The following is a 9,812-nucleotide window of genomic DNA, read 5'->3' as shown; positions in this document are numbered from 1 at the left end:
GGCGGCGCGCCACAGACGCCAGCGCCGCATCCCGCAGCTCCTGCTCCCTCCTCAGCGCACGGCCAAGGAGGTTCTCCCCACGTGCCGACTCTTCCTGACGGAGCGGCGAGGACTCGCGGATCGCGCGCTCCCTCCGCAGCCCACGCTCATACGGCGTCTCCGACTCCACCGGCTCGTAGACGTGCTCCTCCAGCACGGGCGCCGGCTGCGCGACAAGGCCCAGCCTCTCCTTGACCGGAGCACGCCGCCCAGGGGCGTCCCCAAGACCCGAGGCGGCTGCCGGCCGGGACCAGATGGCGGCATCCGGCGGAAGCGAGCGGCCGGCGGGGGAGCCACCACCGGAGCCACCGAGGGGGCGGAGGCGGCGCAACGAGAGCACCGCCCGGCCGCGACGCGGCGGGGACCACCGAGGGGGCGGAGGCGGCGCAACGGGAGCCACCGGAGGGGGCGGGGGTGGCGGCGCGCCAACCGCGACGGCTCCGGGCGCCGTGCACTGCCGCGCGATGTGAGTCTCGCTCTTGCAGTTGAGGCAGCGCCGTGGCCCTTCACACCTTCCAGCCACATGGCCCGGCTCCGCACAGTTGAAGCAGAGGCCGGCCAGGCCCGCCGGCACACCGGCCGGCACCGTCAGGGAAGGCAGAGGCTCACGGCGGCGCTGGCGCTTCGACAGCGGCCTCCTACCACCATCACCACGAACAGCCACACCACCATCCGCCCGCTGCTGCGCAGGGCGAATCACCACAGAGGCCATCTGTCGAACAGGTGGAGGGCGAGCCACCACCGGAGCCACCACCGGAGACGAGGGAGACCCCTCGCGAGCCGGGCTGGGAGTCCCATCCCTCACCACGTCGGAGTAGGAGCGGCGGGACGAGGAGCCCTCCGAATCAAGGAGGTCGTCGTCCTCCTCGTCCACCATGTCGGACCACCGCCTAGATCTTGCCACGGACGCCGCCATGGGGGAGCACGGGGCGGAGGCGGAGACGGCCGCCGGGGAGAGAGGGAGGGGGGCCGCCGCCGGAGGGGCGGGCGGCCGGCGCGCGGAGGGACGGCCGGCGCTTCCTCGCTCACGCTCTCTCACCAGACAATCCTCCTCTGTCGCGTAGACTGATGGTTCCGTATCGCAGCTCAATCCATCTCCCTGCGCCCCGCCGCCGGAAGAAACGGGCTCATGGGCTGTAGCTCTCCGCACGCATGACCATCAAGAGGGGCGAACCCCGCACCCAAGGTGAGTGGCGCCGTCCATCGGGAGGCCGGGAGAAGCCGGGAGGAACCCTGTTACCCGGCGAGATGGGAATGCATCTTGGAGTCCCGACCTCAGGCGCTGCCTCGACTATGCCGCCTCCCACCTCAGAGATGGCCGCGCGGACGGAATACGTGGTGACGCTGAAGGCCAACGGGTCGTGCTCTTGGACCAGATTTGCGCTGTCGGTCCCGGTGACCTCGGTCCTCGAGGCCGTTCTCATCCCTGATGGCCTTTGGAGAGTGCTTCTTGAACTGGCCATGGAGAAGAATGAGGATATATCGAGGTTCATCTTCTGCGAGGCAAGGCCAGTCAATCCCATAAGGCCAGAATTGCGTCTTTGAGGGAAAGAAGTCAGCCTGGTGGGGATTTGGATCCCAGTTCCACGGTTGTGGTGTTGGGGAGAAGAGGGGGATTTCAGTCGATTTGTTGACCCGAGTTGGTGACGCCGCTGGTAAGTCTGCGCTCCGTTCCTCGCGTTGAAAATCTTGAGTTGCATGAATCCTGAAACTGTTGCAATGCCTCATGTACTTTCGTTTGCATCTAATGCAGGATTCCAACCAAGTGAATTGCCGTATGATTGTATCTCTGATTAAGAAAAATGCCGCCCCGGATGGTCGCCTGCAATGTTTGCTGCCCTTACCTGCACTGCAGTCATGCTATCTATCTAGGCCAAGCCAATACAGAGCATCAACTTCGTTGAATTTATCAAATGATGAGCTGCTGCAGCCAGTTGATGGAATTCATGCTGCTTCAGCATTGGCAGCATTGGCTACAGAATAACTTTCTAATTCAAGCACCGTGGCTGCAATTCAAGAGGATGCTGCTTTCCGGTTAGATCGATTCCTTCCAGGTATTCCTTCTTTAATCTTGCACAATTATTGTCTGCCTACAGTATCACGGAAATTAAATTACTTACGTGCATATTAAATCTATCAGAAGGTGCCCGTGGTGCATATGTGTTTTAGCTTACATACGTATGTAAATCTATCTGAAGGTCCTGGTGGTACATATGTGTTTTAGCTTACATGCAAGTCCATCTGAGATGGCTTATCTACTATCTGAAGTGTGTTGGACTGGGAGTTATACCAATGAATAATCTGGTTCATGTTTCGGTGATGTAGGAAACACAAATTAGTAACTTTCAAACATGGGTAGAACATAATTATTCTGCTCATGTAAGTGGGAAGAAATAAAGCATCTAATTCGATATGTTCTTCATGAGAACAAACTAGCTGTATTCTACTCTATGTTTTATTTTTCTTCCATCTGTGGTAAGTATTCAATAAGAAGGAAGTTATAGTATCATCCTAAAAGAAATTAAGCAGGTATCCTGAAGAATGTTTACCTTTATTATTAGCTCGAGGTGTGCCATGTATACCAACGAGTACATGCATACTGATTAGTTATGCATAGTAAGTATGATTCCGTTGGTGTTTGTGCTGGAAACTTAGGAGCCAATAATGAGAGAAATGACATACCCACAGAAGCTTGCTTAGCGAAACGAAAATATGGATATCCACTCTGTACTGGACTGAACTCTATAGCGTTATGATGGATGAATGTTGTCTGATCAGACCATTTCTTCTATTTGATCTATAATGTCAGCTATGTTCACTGAACGAGCAGCTAGAATTCGTTAATTATTTTGTGTGCAAACATGTAAGCTGACGATCTTCAAAATTTATGCATTGGAGGTTGGACCGATGGAGTGCCTCTTAGAATTCTGTTATTTAGCCTCTTATTTTGTACTTTTATATGAAATATGCCTGTGAACCCCGCTCAAAAAAAAAAAAAAAAAATGCCTGTGAAAATACTTAACTTTTAATGACGCGATCTTTTCCCTCTCCTGATGCAACGCACGGGTATTTTTCCTATTTAATAATAAAGAAAAGAAGATTGGCACAACTCTGGGCTCAGGTGCGGGGGCCCGTGATTAATGGGCTGCTGACAACACTGCCGGTCTTCACATGTGCCAACGGACCGTTGTTTATGGGCTACCAGTCCGTTGAACATGGGCCAGTCCGAACGATCTCATTGAGATCCCCTCGAAAGCAAAAAGTTCACTAAGTTGATGTTTGTTTCTAGGAAAATCAATGTTCTCAAGCATGCTTTTATTACGGCTGAACATCATCTAGAATGTCCATTTCGATGTGAACCGGATGTAGGCAGCTGGACTAAGTAGCTCCTACTCTGTATTTGTGGTCGTTTCTCATTTTATTGGAATTCCACTCATTGTCTGTGCTAATATCATCTGAATCTTTTATAGCCGTCTTTATTTGTGAATAGTATGTACTCCTAATAATAATACTGTGATAATAAGATCGTGGGGTTCAGATGCAGGCCATGCAAAAAAATTTGGTAAAACTTTCAAAGGAAACATTACCGGGAAGCCGGGAAGTAAAAAACAAATTTCAGTGCACAAAGCACTCTAATTTAAAAAAAAACAGCGAAATTTCAAATAGTAGAAAATCAATTTTACAAAAAAAATGCACAAACAGCAGTCCCTAGCGGAAATGAAAATGGGCAAGTCTGAGTGATTTTGGTTTGCTGGAATTTTTCTATCTAGAATTTCGTTGGTTTTTTGTGAAATAATTAGACCAAACTTGTCCACTCAAATTATTAGAGTGATCTTATAAAATAATAACAATATGAAAACTAACAAAAAAGCAATTTAGCCAACGAGAATTAACAAAAACACATTCTCAAATTTATCAAAGAACTATATAAATGGATATATAGAGACATATATACATTGCCCATATTCTATATTATGTGAGTCGTGTGGTTGATTTTAATACTAAATCTTGGACCCATTAGCATACATATTTTATGTGCACTAGCTGTAAATTTGTTTGATTTCGTATTTCAATAAAATTTAAGGATGGAGCACACAATCATTATGTGGTACTATTACAATTCGGTGCGGTTAAGGGCTTACAATCTAATCTTATTAGGTATGATTATGTTGGTCATAATGAATATTAGAAGATGTGACTAGCACAGATTATTTGTTGTAGCGTTTGAGAACTTGTTTTTCCCGGTGCAACGCACGGGTCCTTTTACTAGTTATCTATCTATCTATTATATTATTAAAACAACAAACAATGAATGGCTTAGATTAATCAAAGATTGTGCAATAGAAACGAACGCCTCAGATTAAAAAAATATACGCCTCACGTTAGCGATGAAAATACAACCGGTTAACCAGAAGTCCGCCGTTAAGATTAAGAGTTGATTGTGCCGTGCGTAATATAAACTCCACATTTATCTGAACAACTTCTATTTATTTATCTCAACAACTCCTATTTATTTGCTCAGGTAAGGCAAGATACCGTTCGGCCTTTTCGGATCAACTACTAATGTGTTGACGTCTGCGGGGGCTGCGCATGGCGGCGGAAAAAGATCGAGATCTGAAGGGGTGATGGCCGTGTGGTTTGCCAAGACCGGAGACGCACAGCAACGAAGAGTGAATCTGGTGATGGCATCGTCCCTCGGCAACAGTCCAGCATAGAATCTCATATATTCGAGGCGATGGCGGCGAGGCCATATTGGCGATCTACCTCCGACGAAGCAACAGCGGCGAGAATTTAGGATCGATGGAGCTTTGAATTAACAGCCCCGTATAAAGTTTCTCACAAATCCAAGGCGACGATGGCGAGACCACTCACGATCTTGCTTTGTGTTGTTCATCCAGATGATTTCATGAAGATACAAAAGGAAACATGAGTGACAGGGTGCCGGTGGAGGCTTGCTGCGCGTACTCTTTTTCGCGCTTCGCCGTCGCTGGACGAGGTCCGTAATCCCTTCCAGCCATGTTATCCCCGTCATCGTTGATTTGGTTGTCACAAAGTTCATGGCTTCACGCGATTTTCTCCATCGAGCGGCCCCGAACATGAAACTCCTGAAAAGGGAAGTAACAGATTGATGGACAGAACTACAACGTCAACGTCATTCTTATGGCACCATGATGTGTCAGGTCAGGTACATGCATACGTACATGACTACATGCGCATGTGAATTCCTCAGGTGATCCGGCGCTGCCGCCGCCTACTAGCTCAACAACATGGCGAAGATGTTGCTTCTAAGGGTCACGTTGCCGCGAGCCCGCACCTCGCCCGGCCGCTTGATGTCGACGCCGCCGCCGACAAGCTGAGCCGCTTCATGTGTTTGTCGCTGCCGACGACGACCAGCTCGGCATGAAAACAATCAACGAAGAAAGGGGAGCCGCTTCATGTACTTCCTTCCGCTGCAAGAGATCGTGCGTATTGACTAGCAGACCAGCATGACGCCGGCCGCTTCATGCCTTGCCGCCACTGCCGCTGAAGATCGTGCATTGACAAGAAAACTAACAGGACGTCTCGCTTGCAGCCTGAGTTTAAGTGGGCATAGATGGACACCGCTTAACCAGAACAATTTAAATAGAAGAGAGGCATTCATGCGTGTAAGAAGCCAGCCCATCTGATTAGAGAAGTAACAGTGTTTGTCCAGGACGTCGACCAATAAATGAATGCGCACCCGTCATGGAGGTCACATAGGAGTTTAAGACAAAAAAGGGTACCGTGTTCGTCCATAGACATGAAACATTTGCATTATCGATCGTGATTGTTTGATGGTTTATAACAACAGGCACAAATATTGACAATGAGTATTCAAATGACTGGAAAAATTATCCGACGCGAAACATGACCTTCGGGTCGATATTTCTTTTACAACTATTGGTCGAGATGCAATGGGCATATTGGATAACTAGATTGTTATGTATCTATATTCATTTTAATTGTAGATACATCATTATCTAAAAAGACCGAGACACTTTTTTTAACATAGAAGGAGTATACGTTCTATATATTCTTTTACAGAAGTAATGGGTATTGAACTGAATACTATGAATCTCTTTTGTCCGCCTATGCTAAAGATGGACCAGTTTCACACGGAAGAAGTACTTACATACATGATGTATATTGATTGTTTACTTTGTGGTAAGAAATTACGGAAAATCCTAATGCTGAAAAGATACGTTGGGGGATGTAGAGCCGATCGAAGAGGGAAAACTATGAAAATTGTTTTGAAAGCCTATAAATGGATTCGTGCCAGTCTTCCATTTGTTAGAAATCGACGAAAAATTCACCTATAAGGTATAATTTGGCAATGAATCTGGTCATATTTTCAAGACTTAATTACAGTTGGCTACAATCTATACGACATCTAATAGGTGGCTAATTAAATTGATCAATATTTCATCATGAGATCAAATAGCTGGCAAAAGTTAAGCACAAATGCAATATAGAAATACATAGTAAAACGAGTTAATTGTTCAGCTGAGTTGATTGTGACATCAGATAGCTAGAGGGAAATTTCCCCCAAAAAGTACATAGTAAGTCTAGCCGCGCAAATGGGCGGGCGACTCGGCTAGTTAGGTATAGATGACCAAACTAGTATCAATGTAACATATTACAACAATTTGTTTGTCACTACCATATACAAAACTTCCCATGTTATTTGTATATCGCTGCAAAAGAGCTTACAAGACCAGGTTCTCGCCACAGAATCTTCAATTCCTTGGTGCCATTAGCTTTAAAACCATTTGACAATCTGCAGCCAGGACTAGCTAGTGTGAAAATTCAAAAGAGTTCATCATTTCCCTCGCTGGTACATGAGACATCTCGCATGTTTCACACTTAAGAGCCCAGTTTTCAGGCTGAGCCTTAACTGATCTTGTACAATGTCCAGAGATTAGTTTCCACCCGCAAGCCATGCACATGCGCATCCACCCCCCAGAGCTATTCAACCATGCGGACTGTCACATTCCCTGCACTCACTGCCATGCGGACCACACTGTCAGCAATCAGCTACAATAAACCCCATTCATTCCATGCCCTTCCCAATAATAATCAACAAGAGAAAAAAGAGACAGAAAAGAACATGTCCACGAGGTTGTTAGAGCTGGGCAACAGACTACGCACACACAGCTGGAGAGATCTTGATGCTAGCACAGTTGGCTAGCTAGGTAACACTGACGGATGAACAACAAAAAAATAGGAATAGAAAAACGATGGCTCTGGAATTTGGTAGTGCTATCACGCGACGGGGTTGTTGGTACGTCCAGGTAACGGCACCAACCGGCGGGACGGCGACGGGGGTCCGACGGCGTTAGTCGGTGGCCTCGCGCGCGCTAATCATCTGTGAATCGCGTGCGCCGCTGTTAATCTCCTCCACCGATAGAAAGAGGGGAGGAGAGGGGCGCTTGTTTATTCCCCGAGGTGTCGGCCTGCATGTGTGGTTTAGCCTCTCACGACACTCACCACCCAACGCCATTAGTTTAATCAGCCTGCTCTAAAAGATTGGTGCTGATCGAGAGTTTTTGATTTTGCCCCTCCTCATCGAGAGTTCGGGAGAGACTCGCTGCAGCCATTTGTGATGAACTGATGATGCGGTAGTCTGATGGTAGGGCTGCCATTATTCATCGATGAAATATCAAAAGTACAGCAGGATAGTAGCGAGTAGTAAGTGGAACGGCAACGTCGAAGCATTGCTGTCCATGGTGCATCCATCACTGTCACTAGCAGTTAGAGCCATGAAGACTTGGATAGCCAAGCGTGGCTGTTAATTTTCTCCCTTTTGCTAGCTTATGTCCGAACACGATGAATCGATAGGAATTTAGTTAAACCTGATCGTCCACTAGTAGAAAGAGGGCTTTGGTTTTTTGCTCTAAAGAGCATTAGCACCGGATTTGGCACGAACCGGTGCTAAAGGGGTCATTAGCACCGGTTTGTGCGGTCTGGACGTCCAGGGGACCAGCCGCGGCATTAGCACCGGTTCGTGCGGGACCTTTAGCACCGGTTCTTGCCACGAATCGGTGCTAAAGGGTTGGCATCAGCCGCGAACCCTTTAGCACCAGTTACGAACCGGTGCTAAAGGTCTACCTTTTAGCATCGGTTCGTATTACGAACCGGTGCTAAAGGTTTTTCTGCTCCCCACGCACCTCCAGCACCCCCCCCCCCTTGGATCACCTTTTTTTAACTCTGTAAAATAGAAAATAAAATGATAGAAAATTCAAAAAATAAAATCTTTTAAGATTCCTGTATTTTACGCAACCTACTATTAGGGAAAATTAACAAATTTGAATTTCGAAATTTTTTGCATAAAAAGTTTAGAAAAAGGTAAAATGGCATTAACTTGTGCCTACGACGTCGGAAAAAAACGTATAATATATCAAAATGATCGTGGGAAAAAGTTACATCCCTCAAGAACTTATCCTCTCTTAGATCCCTCAAGAATGAGCAAGAATCATGGGGGGAATCAAAAGATAGGGCAAGTTCTTCAAAGTCAACAATTGAGGAGAGAGAGTGGAAGAACTTATCCAGCCCAAGGTGGAAGAAGGCCTATTTATAGTCTAGGGAAAAATAGAACCGTTGGGTGAGAAAAAGGGCAAAAAAATCGACCCAGCCGGTCCACCGGGCTGGCTGACAAAGCCGGCGCACAAAGCCGGCAGCCAGCCGGGCCGACAAGCCGGCCAGGCAGGCCACGCAGCGGCCAAAAGGGCCCAACCGGAGGGTGGGCCGGTCGACCGGGCGCTGGGCCGAACGGTCCGTCGGCCACCGGGCCAGGAGCCGGACAAGGGCCGGGGAACACCTAGAGCGGGCCGGTGTGCATGAGCCCAGCGGCTGGTGCGCACCGGATGGGCCGGTGGCGGGCTCGGCCTTGCCGGGCGGTGGGCCGGGAATTTCTTCAGGCCAAAACCTTTTCTTTTTTCCTTTAAAACACAAAATGCTCCCGAACTCCGATTTACATGAAACCAATTTTGTTGGAAAGATAACGACAAATAGAACCCCAAAAATTACTAGAAATATTGAGACTCCTCACAGAATATTTTTAGATGATTCTAGAGAGGAAGTCTCCCAACGTCAAGAAACGGTAAAGACGTCCAAACTCGAAAACGCAATAGAAGATGCATGCGGATTCCGTTTTCGATAAACTTGGGCTTGTTGAAAAGCTAGCAACAAGCTCAAGAACCTCACACAGAGAAATACCAAGAAGCAATATGGATATGCAAAGTATGCAAAGGATTGGGCTCCCTAAGATGATGTGATCAAGTTACCCAACCGAAAGCCCCTCTTGATAGTGCGGCAATCTATCCTATAATCCGGTCTCCCAACAACCACCTTGAGACCGGTAAAAGGAAATCCTAGCAAGGCCATACCTTTGCCTTGCGCATCCCGCTTGATCTTGATGATAACTCTTCAAGTTCCACTCAAGCCGAAATGCCTCACTTGTTCATTGTTGCTTCGTGAAGACTCACACATGCTCCCCCATACACCATGATGGGAAAGCTCCATTGGTGCACATCTTCACATGTCCATTATCACCAAATGGACGGCAAGCTTCAAGCATATGATCCTCTTGAGATGCTCAACTTGAACTTGCCCAACTCAACCTTGATGACGATCATCACTTGATGTCATCCTCTCATGGGCTATATGAGATATCACTTTTGATGCATGCTCATGAAAAGATACCTAACCCACATAGACAACACAAGGGCACATATATGATGGGTTAGTTCATAAAG

At 47.6% G+C, this 9,812-nt stretch overlaps 1 long non-coding RNA gene across 2 annotated transcripts; it reads left to right on the top strand.

Annotated features, from left to right (window-relative positions):
• Positions 1 to 1,088: 1,088 nt before the first annotated feature.
• On the top strand, positions 1,089 to 5,865 carry LOC139835035 (uncharacterized). Of its 2 annotated transcripts, XR_011750742.1 has the most exons (4): positions 1,089 to 1,694; positions 1,793 to 2,093; positions 4,562 to 5,035; positions 5,270 to 5,865. It is a non-coding gene; the product is annotated as an uncharacterized lncRNA (long non-coding RNA). The 2 variants fall into 2 exon arrangements; XR_011750741.1 differs by having other exon boundaries at positions 4,562 to 5,865.
• Positions 5,866 to 9,812: the final 3,947 nt, after the last annotated feature.

The sequence above is a fragment of the Lolium perenne genome, chromosome 1 (assembly GCF_019359855.2).
Source record: "Lolium perenne isolate Kyuss_39 chromosome 1, Kyuss_2.0, whole genome shotgun sequence".
Taxonomy (NCBI): Eukaryota; Viridiplantae; Streptophyta; class Magnoliopsida; order Poales; family Poaceae; genus Lolium; species Lolium perenne.
The sequence above is the reverse complement of the archived record's forward strand: the minus strand, read 5'-3'. Positions and strand labels throughout refer to the sequence as shown.